At 31.7% G+C, this 13493-nt stretch overlaps 1 protein-coding gene across 1 annotated transcript in view; it reads left to right on the plus strand.

Annotated features, from left to right (window-relative positions):
• The first annotated feature begins 2332 nt into the window (after positions 1-2332).
• LOC113549228 overlaps positions 2333-13493 on the plus strand; it is a 31442-nt gene continuing 20281 nt past the window's right edge. Inside the window, exon 1 of the mRNA XM_026950430.1 lies at positions 2333-2506. The gene's annotated coding sequence lies outside the window, so the exon portion shown is untranslated. The remainder of the gene's footprint in view (positions 2507-13493) is intronic.

The following is a 13493-nucleotide window of genomic DNA, read 5'->3' on the forward strand; positions in this document are numbered from 1 at the left end:
TAATAGTTAACACTTATTAACAGTAAATAAATATATAAATAGTTTAATTTATATTTTTCTAATTTTAAAAGTTTTCTTGCCACTTTTGATTTTGAGTACGAATCATATTATAATAATAAGAAATATTTATTATTTTTCATCGTCGATTTTCACATTTAAGTTCTAAATAAGGTGATTTTGACTATGCGTAATTACTATAATTATATTGGAAAAAAATATTATAATTCACAGATGACATTTTAATTACATATATTGCAACATGTATGTCGAATTTACAACAATATGGTAATCTTAGAACGATAAAATGTTATCTTGACTGGTAGACTAAAATATTAAAAAATGTATAGTATAACTTGGGATTGTTATAATTTGTACGATTTGAAAAATTAAATTGTTGAAATTATATAGTTTGTAAATTAATTTACAATATAAGCATTACAAAATTACAATCAATAATCAAAAAATATACAATTTCATTAAATTCCGACTAATCCAAGTTATACTTATTATTGACGTTATCAGTATTTTTAATTTTTATATAATAATAATATTTCCTGATAATTAACATAGTGGCTTTAAATTTTTCGTAAATAAATTTTTAATAATATAATTCTTTATACACCTAGTCTAAGATAGAGAGCATTTAGATTGACTCTTTCCGAAGAAGTGCAAGCGCCAATACCAAAGAAAATGCATAAAGAAAATACACAAATGACTCTCTACAAATGTATTTGGCATATAATTACTGGCATTATGCCTGAAATATCATTAAAAAGAACATAAATTCAATATTTATTGCTGATATTTGAACTTTTACGATATAACATATAAATAATATAAATTTAAAGACGGCGCTTTAGATAGGCAATTTAGGGTCATTATTTTAATAATACAAAATGTACTAAATTAATTAATTAAATTTAATTTTTATAAAATAAATTAAAAATGTATAATACTTATCTGTTGTCTATACATTATAATATTATATTATTTACTATTATTAAGTAATAATATTCCAGTCATTTGTAAAACAGTATTATATTACATAGGTACTTGTATTTTATGGTTTGTCAATCGACACTTTTTTCAACGTGCATTTCTAATTTTCAAAATAGCGCTTTGATTCTATTAATCGTTTGACTTGTTTTAGCCCTGCTGCATCTGAGAGTTCGTTACTAATTACTAATGAAACGAGTCTTGTACGTATGTTGTTAAAACGTATCACCAGACTCCGGTCCGTAACTTGTTTCTAAGGATTACGCATCAAACGATAAGACGCATTTTGGTCACATATAATTCTCTGGTTTATCTTTGGAATAAGCAGCAGTATTTTCATACGCTACTTCCATGACTGTTGTTTAGAAGTTATTTTGCTTACAATTTACATTATATTGTAAAGTGCAATGCGCACATAACTTTGTATAGTTATAGCAAACCAAATGAGTTCTGGGATTTGTAGTAAAATGCAAACATATGTACGATGTCTATGTTTAACTATATAAATGCGATTTTCATCGTAGCTTAATACTGTTTGTAATTTGTAGTACGAATAATATTTCACATTCAGAGACAAAATGTTATCTTTAAACCAGTGTTTTCAAAGGGTGTGTAATGATAATGTTAAACTTGTTTCGTAAAAATGTAATCGCTTACTTTATTTTACAAAGTAAAATTATTTAGATAAACATGAAAAATGGAAAATGAATGTAAATTTGTACTACAATATTTTAGTAGTTATTTTTATAAAAATAAAGGTTATACTAATAGATATTTTATTCATTGCGTTCTTTATGTCAAAATCGTAAAAATATAATATTATTATTCATAATAAAATAAAACCGTCGACCCGCCGTACAGTTATCGGTATAGGCGATGTAGCCCAGGGGTACCCAACCCGTAGTTCGTAGCTCGACTTGGATAATTTTACAGCTCACGAGATTTAATCCACATTTTTACTAAATAAGGTAATTTTTATTTTATCGTATTGGCCCCAAGTCAAGGATAAGGATATACACATGTATAATTTTACATGCGACCCGAGGAATTATAATGTATTTCCAATGTGGCCTGCAAGATCATTTGGGTTGGCCACCACTGGTGTAACCGGACGACGGATAGACGATGACTTTGACGCTATCTATCGTCCAGGCTGATCTTCGGGGCCCGTCCGACAGATGTCTCTGCAGTGTTATCGAGGGCGACCGACTCGGATGATACACGCGCGCGCCCTCCTCCGCTGCCGCAACACCACCTCAGCCGCCGTCGCCGCCGCCCAGTCATCACCGACACCGCCACCGACCCGAGCGCGCGAGGGAAGCCATTGCTGTTCAACCAGCTCTCACGTTTTTGTGTGTGCGTCGCGGCAACGAGTTCGGCGTTATTGTCGACCGACAGCCGTGGTGAGTACGCCGCTCACTATTCGCTAGGGGGGTCGTCACCGTCGCCGCGCAGTTTTTTTTTACTCTCCCTCCCCATCGCACACGTCGTCATCGTCGTCGCGCTTGTCGTAAGTATAACACAAATAATAATATACTACATAATATTAAATTATATTATAAATTCACACATTACGCGTTACCGTGTCCCGGTAATGATATTATTACCAATAAATAATAATATTGTAACTTGCACACGATGTGCCTATATTGCGTGATGTCGGTTTTTAAACGGATATCGTACGATATCAGGCAACGCACTATAGTATAATATGATGTAATACCTATAACAACGGCGTACCCGATACACACACTATACACAGTCCAAGTGTGGTTCGCGCTGCGTGAGGCACCGCATAAAATCGAAGGGTAGATCGTCGCAGAGGTGGAGTTAAACGTGGTGGTCGCTAAACGGGTCAGGGGGCAGAGGAAACTTTGGGCAGGAATGTTAAACCGTTAAACTTAAACGAATCCGTCGCCGACGCAGCGATATTTCGGAGCTTGTAGTTTCGTTTCTTCGCACAATCGTCTATTGTCTATGCTATCGCATATCAACGTTGTCGATATTTTAATATATTATGAACAGTTATCGTTTGTTGTGCATATATTATTGGTTACCGTCGGCGACGTCCTGTCTTACGACGTCGACAAGGCGGTGGATATGGGTAATGGGTTACGAGTTCAACGGCGGGGTCGATACCTATACATGTGTATAGGAGGCACCTACACTCGCGCTCGTTCGCGCCCGTCATACTCGTGTAAGTCGCCTAAATAATGTCCCCCTAAACGTATATAATATATGTATCGTTTGTGTGTGTGTGTGTGTGTATATGTCAATGTTTGGTTTTCACAATGCATATCTGCACGATGATCGGTTTTTTTGGATTTTAGAAAGACTACGTGTAATATGTACAGCACGCGCATATCCCTCTTTGGTAATCGTATCGAAACTTTTCACGGTGTCATTGACACCAAGTTTTTGGTCGTGTATAATACATATAACGACCTTGAACGGATTTGATGTAATAACGATGTCAACGTTCGTCCGAATCCTCCTGCAGCATAACCTAATTGTATTTACTGAGTGTTCGCGTCCTCCCCGAGATGTTATGTAGTCACTAGTGACACACGGTAAGCGTAAACTTTTTCAAAATTTGTTTCTCACTCTCTATCTCTCTCTCTTTCTCTTTCGTCCCTATACCCGGCCTTGTTCGACTCCGATCTCGCACCCCTCGCCGCCGACCGTTCGATTTGTCCGGCCACGAATACTAATTATTTCATTTCACCGCGCGTATGCACGAATACGTTTCATTATTTTTAATAAATGTGACGAAAGTGTGCGTGCGTGCATGCGCGTGCTCCGAGATTACTTCGGGGCGTCGCGGATGAAGCTTACGTCACCACCACCACTGCTGCCGCCGCTCCGATACACATTATATGCACCCACACCGCGGAGTAACGCACCCACCGCCGCGGCCAAGTCGTCGGCTGCGCCGCGTTACTCGACATAACATTCGGCACATATCGCACGCACTGACCGACGACGAACGAATATAATATTGACGTGAACGTACAACGAACGTCGGTGGTATACATCGCCGTCGTGTCCGTCACTTTATCGACTTCATCTGGTCGACGGGAGTATCCGATTCCACGCGTATTATATTATATATATAAATATAAAAAAAAAAAATAGCAATCGTTGCGCTCGCCCGCGTAGATCGCGATCGAGATGACTACGGTTTTTTCGGCGCAGTCTACTTTTGGATTTCACCGTCGCCAGAGAAATGCGTCCAGCGGATCCTTTTAAAAAACGATCGCGCGCACCTGGGAAAACTAGTGACAACAACGTCGAATAACAGTACGCCAACGTTTTCCGCTCTATCACACCCCCCCCCACCCCTCCCACTCCGTCGTTTATCGGTACACGAGAATATTTCACTCGTTCGAACGGCGGTGTCGTATCGGACAGCCCACTTCGCACGTCGTCGTCTACCTGTCTATAATATGTACATATCTTACTGTAATCATTGTACAGTGTACGTTTTCCGCGCGTTTCGCTCGGACTCGTCGTCCGCGTTATGCACTCGATCGGACTATCGGATTGAGAATCGCTAGCGGGGTGGCGTCGACGGTAGCGTCTCGCAACTCGTTCTACACTTGCGCCCGCGGTAACCTCAACAGCCACGCTTGCCGACAGACCAGTGACCAGTCTAATACACGCAAACAAGTCTCGCGCTTTTACCGCGATTAAAAACCAATTAGACGCAATATTTTTAGCCGACCGTGGTGACGGCGGCGGCGACGCGTACGCAAAGTGGACGATGCATTTGTAGATGGCCAGCGCTCTCTATCGTTTCGTTGTCGCAACGTTGTCATGCCAAATAGTCTTTGTTAAAATACTTTAATGTGTGTGTGTGTGTCTGTGTGCGGTAAAATGTACAAATGACGTATCGACGCACACTATTGCTATATAGTATATTTTACTACTGCAACAACTACCGTGTGTGGTGGCTTATCATTGCGCCGCCGATAATGGTATTCTGATTTGTGAAATATATAATATATGCACATATGCACATATTATTATTAGTATTTACATATTTATATAACAATTATCGTCCGCAGCACACAATAATTATTTACTGCCACGCAGGATCGATGATCGTGAAATGTACCGCGAATGACACTGTGCACTGCGAACCGTTGTGCGCCGCCTACATTTCGCGCTGCCCATGTCACAAATGAATAAAACCCGCCGTTCGAAGACTTGGTGTGTGTGTGTGTGTGTGTGTGTGTGTGTGTGTCTGAGTGTGCACCGCGATCGAAAAGTGTATTCGTTTTAACCGAGTGTTATTTTCAAGGTTATACGTAAAGTTTTGATCTTGCTATTGCTCTTGGTCGTCGTCGCCGTCGCCTGTCACCGCCGCCTCTATGCCTTAACTAAACGTACGGTTTGTAACAATTAAAAAAAAAATACAAATTAACGTTTTCCACTGTTAATATTTTAATCATATATAACATATATTCCCGTGAGCAACAAAGATTAGGTATACTGTAAACGCCGTTGTCACTTGCTTTCGGGTCCGCCCGACGGGCAGGGCGATATCATGTCCGCCACCATAGCTTAGGTACCTACTATGTCAAGGAGAAAGACTACACGTACGACGACAAGGTCGCGGTCGTCTATCGCGCGAATAATGTTACACATTAATATTATTATTATCATCATCATCATCATCATCATCATCATCATCATCGTTGTCGTCGCAATTTACTCGTATGGTGTAACGTTTACGTACATGCATCGCGCGTTAGGATTTAACTGGATCGGCTGCGAGTTCGGCCGTGTCCGTGGGCCTGTCGAAATAATTTGTGTTCCCACCCGACAACGGCGGCGCTCACGATGGACGTTTGTCGCGCGCGACCGTCGCAATTTTCCGCTATTGTACAGTACTCTTCGATGTCGTGACCATTCAAACATTTATACCTAGGTAATCATTGGTGACACTTAACAGGACGTCATCCCGACGTAATTATGTGATCGGCCTGGCTACCGTGAACACCATAAACCATAGGTTTCGTACTTCCGCCGACGCTTTACCCACCACTCGCCACTGCTCGCCCGGGAGTTCGCTTTGCGCGACGACAGTCGATCGACCGATACGCGTAATTATTGTTGGCTACGACTTTGTGTTGAACAAACGATTTAGGTCATTAATACCGCATTACTGCGTCGGGGGGTACACCGCGCCTACTTCCTCGCATGTTTCTGTAGATAAAATAAGTATAAGAGTGCAAAACCAACGCGTTATTCTAATTTGTTTGTCCCGTTTATTATATTTATAAAATAATGAAATAATATTATTATTTTTAGTGTTCCTCACTGTTTATATATATATATATATATATGTGTGTGTGTGTGTGTGTGTGTATTTTTAAAACAAGTTTCCCTAACCAGTCCGATGAGAAAATGTCCGCGCTTGTCGATGACACCAGATTTTAAAACTGAACTCGATCACTATCTATTTCGATGTTCTTTACCGACGTATTTTTAGTAACTAATTGTATGTGTATTTAATTTGGTTTATTTTTATTCAAAATAACCTAACTTTGCTGTGCTTATTTAGTTTTGTGTACAGTAACCCAATAACTTTAAAATTTTCTTATTTTATTCTTAAAAGTATTACCTTCCCTAACACTATAATATTTGTGGCTATCAATTTTTGTAAAATGGTTTGATTCAGGTTTGATCACTACTACAATATTTTACCAAACAGACTTTACTTTATATTAAATGTAACCATGATTATTTAAAATTTAATATTATGGCTGATAATAGTGAATTGGTGCAATTTTTGAAATGTGTGTACTCAGAATGTGAATATTAATTTATACTGAATAATATTAGGCTGTAAGGATGTAAAGATGTAATTTGATTTTTATAAAACTTCTACCATGCTTGTAACATTCAATTTTTATTAATCGAACACAATAAATGGAATATGGAAAATATTTCAAAACGGCCAACTGTGTATTATATAATATATCGTATTTTTTCCATGACTTGTTTATACATATTTTTTATCATTCTTCAACAGTGTGAGTAAACCACACCTACAGTGTATAATACAATAATACAATAAATTCAATAAATATGAAAATGTACAGGAAAATTCCATTAACTCGCGTTATTAGATATCGATTACTTACATTTATTCAAATGTCTACCTATATATACCTATACGGCTATAAAATTAGTAAACATATATATATATATGTGTATGTATAATGTATATACCTATTTAAAAATACTTATGAATTTATAAATATTAAGTTTAGAACTAACAGTTAGTCATTTGTAATTTACCTAACCTATTTCAAATTTAAATTGGTCGAGTGAAGTAGTTGTAGACAAGGGTATATTTCTGCGAGGCGGACAATGAGGCAATTGCAGCTTTTGCGTATATTTAATGAGTTTTCGCGTAATTTTAGTGTTTGTAGGCTTTATATTTTAAAATTCACCTTTGCTAAAAATGAGATTAGAGACGTCATTGGTTGTAAAGATTATACCATGGCCTGCTACTGCGCTCATATCATGATTAGAGTCCTCTGAATTCGACTTTATGATAATATGATAGTTTTACTAATGTATATAGTATTTTTTTATATCTACCGTTAAATCATATGACAAGAAATTAAACAATTGTGTAGAGATCGACCTTTGAGTTATATTCAATATAGTCAAACTATATAAATTTCATTATTTTAGTTACTATTATTACAAATCGAATAGAAATATATACAATATACACTTTACTAAATAAATATATTTTTCTTTGTTGTATTTTAGTATATTTGCATTTGTTTTAAGAATAAGGAATCTTAATCTTAAACGTAAGAATTTTAATAATTTAGAATATATATTAATATTGTTTATCACACAATATTATATATCATATTTGTATACTATATATTAATATTTATTTAGGACTGACACCACTGACCATTGGATACTTGTTATCATTTATATTTTTTACCTGGTATTTATACTTCAATAGTATTATTGAGTAGTATTAAGTAGTATATTTATGTATTATATATGTTCGTCTCTTTCAACGGGTATAAAAGCAAATATTATAAGAATACATATACTATAACATCGACATTAGTATCTATATAATATAATATTATTGGATAATTTTAAGAAATACGTCATATAAAAATATACAGAGTGTCCTTTTTTTTTTAATTGGTTGCCATTTTTGTTTTATGTTCACAACATTATTATCATAATTTTATAAATCTACTATCACTCTGGATTATTGTTGTGTAATCAATTTTTGTCAAGTGTCACCATGGGCCGAATGTCAATTGAAACATATGTATGTTGGTTGTTAAGACCTTTTACCAATCTAACGAAATGGGTACGGAGACTGTACGACGACTTTGCATCTTACTCGGTTACTCGGACGAAACGTTGCTCACAATGTGTCATCGATTTGTCGGCTAATAAAAAATTCAAAAAAACTGGTTTTACCATTGATCTTAAAAGCCCCGGTTAAGTTAAAGCGTCTTTGTGAAACTCAGCAGAAAGAACTAAGAGGCAGTTATTGTTAATTTTCTCGACCGCATTTCAGCCTGTCAACAAGCTAGTGTAGTACAATCGAAAAATAATATTTTTTATAATACATAAGCCGCATATCATACTGATACTTTACGTTGAGTAGGATATGTACATATCCTTTTTTTTGTAATTTTTTGAAAAATAAAATATTTTTATACCTAATTTAAAAAAAGCGTTCTTTTTGAGACACCCTATATATATCAAAAATTACTCAATGTAATTAATTATAAAAAATAATATTAACCTGAGTTAAGTATAGTGCGTAATATAATATATAGCAGGTAGCCAGAAGATTCTGAGGACAGACATTTCTGCCCCTTTTCCCGAAATGCCAAGTAAATTTAAAATGCTTTCAGTGTTTTTGAACTTATATTAATCATGTATTAAAATTGTAATTTTTATAAAGATTGCTACTAAGGTCTAACATTTTATATATCTACGGCATCATCTTACCAAACTTATAAAAAATCCTGATTAAATTTTCCCTCTATATAAGTTTATCTTTCCCCTAAAAAAAAAAGTTAATACATCCACTACATATATTAGAATGTATATGATGTATAATTCGTATAGGTACATACATTATAACTTATAACCATCCATTATATCGATAAAAAAAAACTCAACTACTTTAACTTTAAAAATGATAAATATCGCAAATTTGTTTAAAATTTTAATTATTTAACTTATACTAGGTTAAATTATTCAAAATATTTATATTCAATAATTTTAATATACATCTTTAAACTATTTTTTGAAATTAGTATTAGTTTAATAAATATAGGTACCTATTTCATCATAGAGTAGGTAGGGTGTCGTTGTAAATTTTAACGGATGTGTTGAATTAAATTTCAATAATAAACCATTGCATACGAAGTATACGCGATTTTAAATAAAGACGGCATGTAAGCTTCTGCTTCTAGAAATATTTTATAATTTATTTATATTAATCTTAGTAATGCGGTAGATATACTAGCAGATTGAACTAAATTTTTCAAAAGCATCGCATATACCTATTATTTAATACTTCTAGTTATATAACCTAACATCACCGGGCAAAATATGAACAAACATATAAAATACATCACTATATAAATGTATCTAGAATTTAATGTACTTCAGTTTACGAGAATATCTGAGTGTTAACTGGACTAATTTAACAAAGATATGATATAGCACTTGGTAAATTGTCGAACGTGGTTAAGGCTACTTTCTACATTTTTCTAATATTTATAGAAAGAATCTGAAATTTTCGTCAAAATCGGTCGAGTATTTTATAAGTAAATAAACTATATACATTAATTTATATATATATGTATATTATATAAAAGTGACTTTAATTTCTGTAAACGATGGAATCTCTACATATAAACAAAAAAACGCAGTTATAAAAATTCTTTGATTCTTAAGAAATATATACATAAAAATTAGTGCAAATTGATTTACTATAGTTAGTGAGATTACCAGATAGGTATACTAATAACCGCACAATAATTTTCATGTGCCGCGACCGCCTATATCATACATTATTGTTCTTTACATTACCGACTTACTGCAGTAGTTCGGTGTGTATATACAAAATATGTAAGGTATAAATTTTAACTTAAAAGAAATACAAATTTATTGAAAATTTAATTATTCTATTTTTTTTTATTTTTTATTATCGTTTTCTTCATTTTTTCAAAAACTATAAGGTTTTTTTTTTTTTTTTTTTTTAAGTTTTGGTCTCCATATATATTATTTAATGATTGTTAAACTTATCAAAATCGAATAATTATAATTTTTTAAATATTATATTATCACCATATTATAAATATGCTCGTATTAAATAAGCTTCACTGCTCCAGCAAAATTATAAACTTAGTTTGCTCATTATTAGAATTCTAAAATTTTATAGATGTATAAATAAATAGAAATTCAAAAAATTCACAATCGAACGATAAACGAAGTACACATCACCGTAGCATAATTAAAAAGTTATATTCACATATTGTTTTGAAATATTATATTAAAAAAAATAATATATCTAATATATATTAATATAGGTGTATAGGTCTATTTAATCTTTTGGACATAGCTATCTATCTATATCTATGTATCTATATTATATTTATTATTTATTTACTGTAAGCTTCAATTGTATAATTAACATTTATAATTTTTAATGCAATTAGGTACTTGTATTTTATTGTTATGAATAACTGTACACCAATCCAATTTATTATCGCGTTAGTTGTTGATTATATAAAAATTTAATAGAATAATAGACAGTATTTTTTTACAATTAAAGATTTTTGACTTGTGGTCTAAATTTATCTTAATTGATGACGTTTATTACATACAAGAGCTTCCTGAATGAATAGTATTGTAATATATAGTAATTTTTCTAATAACTAGGTATTTAAATTTTATTTCTCACTTAAAATTATTAAACAATTAAACAGTTAAATTCAAGTATTATTGTATTAAAGACTTGGATCAGTTAGATCAAAATTATTTTTAGATTAATAAACGGGTTTTTATGCGTAAGTACTCATTTTATCACAATGTTTGAATTCTATACATGTGATGACAAGATCTCAATAAACCACACGCGGTTTCCTTGATTAATAAAAATGTAATCTACTTAAAAACCATTTATTTTGTATTTAAGAAGATTCCAATTATAAAATGTATACCTCAAACTGTGAATAGAGGACAATATCACACTATTTTAATTGAGTGGTTTAATAAACAGTTATGGAATGAGCAAAGTTGTATTTACGATATACGCATGACAATTATTTTCTTATACAAACAATTATTGTGCTAGATCTTTGGCAATTACATAAATATATAATCGATGTTCATACCTATAATGTACCTATGTGTGTATAATACATATATGTCCGGTTATAGGTGACACATTGTATATTATGTTTATATGTATAATTGTGTAAAGGTTATTGATTAAGTAATTAAGACCTTCAACTAATGATATTTTAAATTAAAATTATTAATTACAATAATAATACGTTTATTGTAAAACTGTAATTTTGGCAATACTTTACGATCTAGTACATGTAAATAATTATCTTTGAAATTCGATGTCTTCTCGTAAAGTATAAACAAACAAGTTAAAAATCATTCATCGTTCATCATTCATTGTCATAATACTATACACATTATGTATCAACATTTTAGTCATATTATTTTATGACCTAATGGCTAACAATCTTCATGATGGCTCGTGTGGTATATACATTTCAATTGAATAATAAACCTTAATCATTTATTTTTTTGTGTCAGTTATTCATAAATGTTTAAAATTCGTTAAACGAAGATAATATTTTTTAAAGACTTTAATATTTGTACCGTACACCGCTATAGACTCTTTCTTTATATATATCTAAGTAAGTTATAGTACCATAGTTTTCTTTGTATCTTCTTTTTATGTTGATATTATCTGATCATTATTTATATATAACAGTATAGTTCTTATTAAATTTAATGGATTTGTATATTTAAAGATAAAATGCTGATAAATTGCTTACACATGACCTTTTATTTACCTTATTAAGCATATTCGTGTTTAGGAAAGTAGTACGGGTATAATATACTGTATGTTTTTGGTAAATGTCCGTATAATATCATTAATCTTAATATATTTATAAAAGGTATATTGAGAAATAAATCAAATTATACTGTAAATAAAAAAAAAAATCAAATCATAAATATATGTAACTAAAAATTTTTCTAATTAAGAATAAAATTAATATATTACATTAAAAAATGTTTGAGTAGTTAAAAGTTATGTATTTATTTGTATTGGTAATAATTGACAAAATTTTTTTTTGTGTTTTTCTTGGTAAACAAATTTGTCAGGATACCATTATTTAATAAAAAAAACAACAGTAAATTATTTAAAGGCAGTCGAGTTCATATAGTTGTTACCTAAAGCTTTAATTTACATTTCTATCATATTAACTCTCGTCATTGTTTAGTGGTTTATGAAATGCATTTTTTATTTTCGTTAGTTATTTTAACTATACCTTTGACTATTAAATACCGATTAGTACAGTTTTGGGTATCTGGTATGTTGAATACGTTATAATATGTACAGGGTCCAAGAAAATTAAATTCCAGTTTAAAGATTGAACATTTTTGAAATGTATGTACTTATAATATAATTTATATTAGTAAATACTGAACAATACATAATATTAAAATGATAATTAAAAGAAATATCAGGTGAAATGTTATATTTAACTACAAAATATAAGTATTTATATTTATATACAGGTACAATTGATTTGAGTATTTTACGTTAATAAAATGAATAATAATGACGCATATACATACGCGTCTACGCAAGATAGATTTGACTTAAGTTTTTTTACAAATTGTGGACCGTAAAAGTATCTAATATCTAAAAACCTAATGTTGACCCAACTTCTTGGGAACTGATAAATCATCATAATATTAAAATTTAATATCGCTTATACGTAACTCATAAATACTATGACGTTTTTTAGTTCACAATGACGTATTCTCAGTCATGTATATGGGTTTGGGTTTGTCATATTTTCTAACTATCGTCATTACAAATACAATGTATTTACATGTAATAAAAATATTTTCATTTGCTTTCATTATTTATAGGTATTTTGCAAGAATTTTTAATAAATATTTAGATTTATAGTTAGGCTAATTTCAATAATATTTTTTTTTTATCTATATGTCTTATAACCATGTGATGTTACAGGTTATACGAATAAGAGAATATTTAAATATTACCAATATTTTATTGAAGGTACATTATTCAATAACAATATAAACTTAATCGTAATAACACTAATAACAATTAACAAATTATTAAATAGGTTAGTGACTAGTACTGTTTCTGGGATAAATACAATCGGTATTATTACGAGCCTTAATTTTGTTACCCT

Source organism: Rhopalosiphum maidis, chromosome 1 (assembly GCF_003676215.2).
Source record: "Rhopalosiphum maidis isolate BTI-1 chromosome 1, ASM367621v3, whole genome shotgun sequence".
NCBI classification, from domain to species: domain Eukaryota; kingdom Metazoa; phylum Arthropoda; class Insecta; order Hemiptera; family Aphididae; genus Rhopalosiphum; species Rhopalosiphum maidis.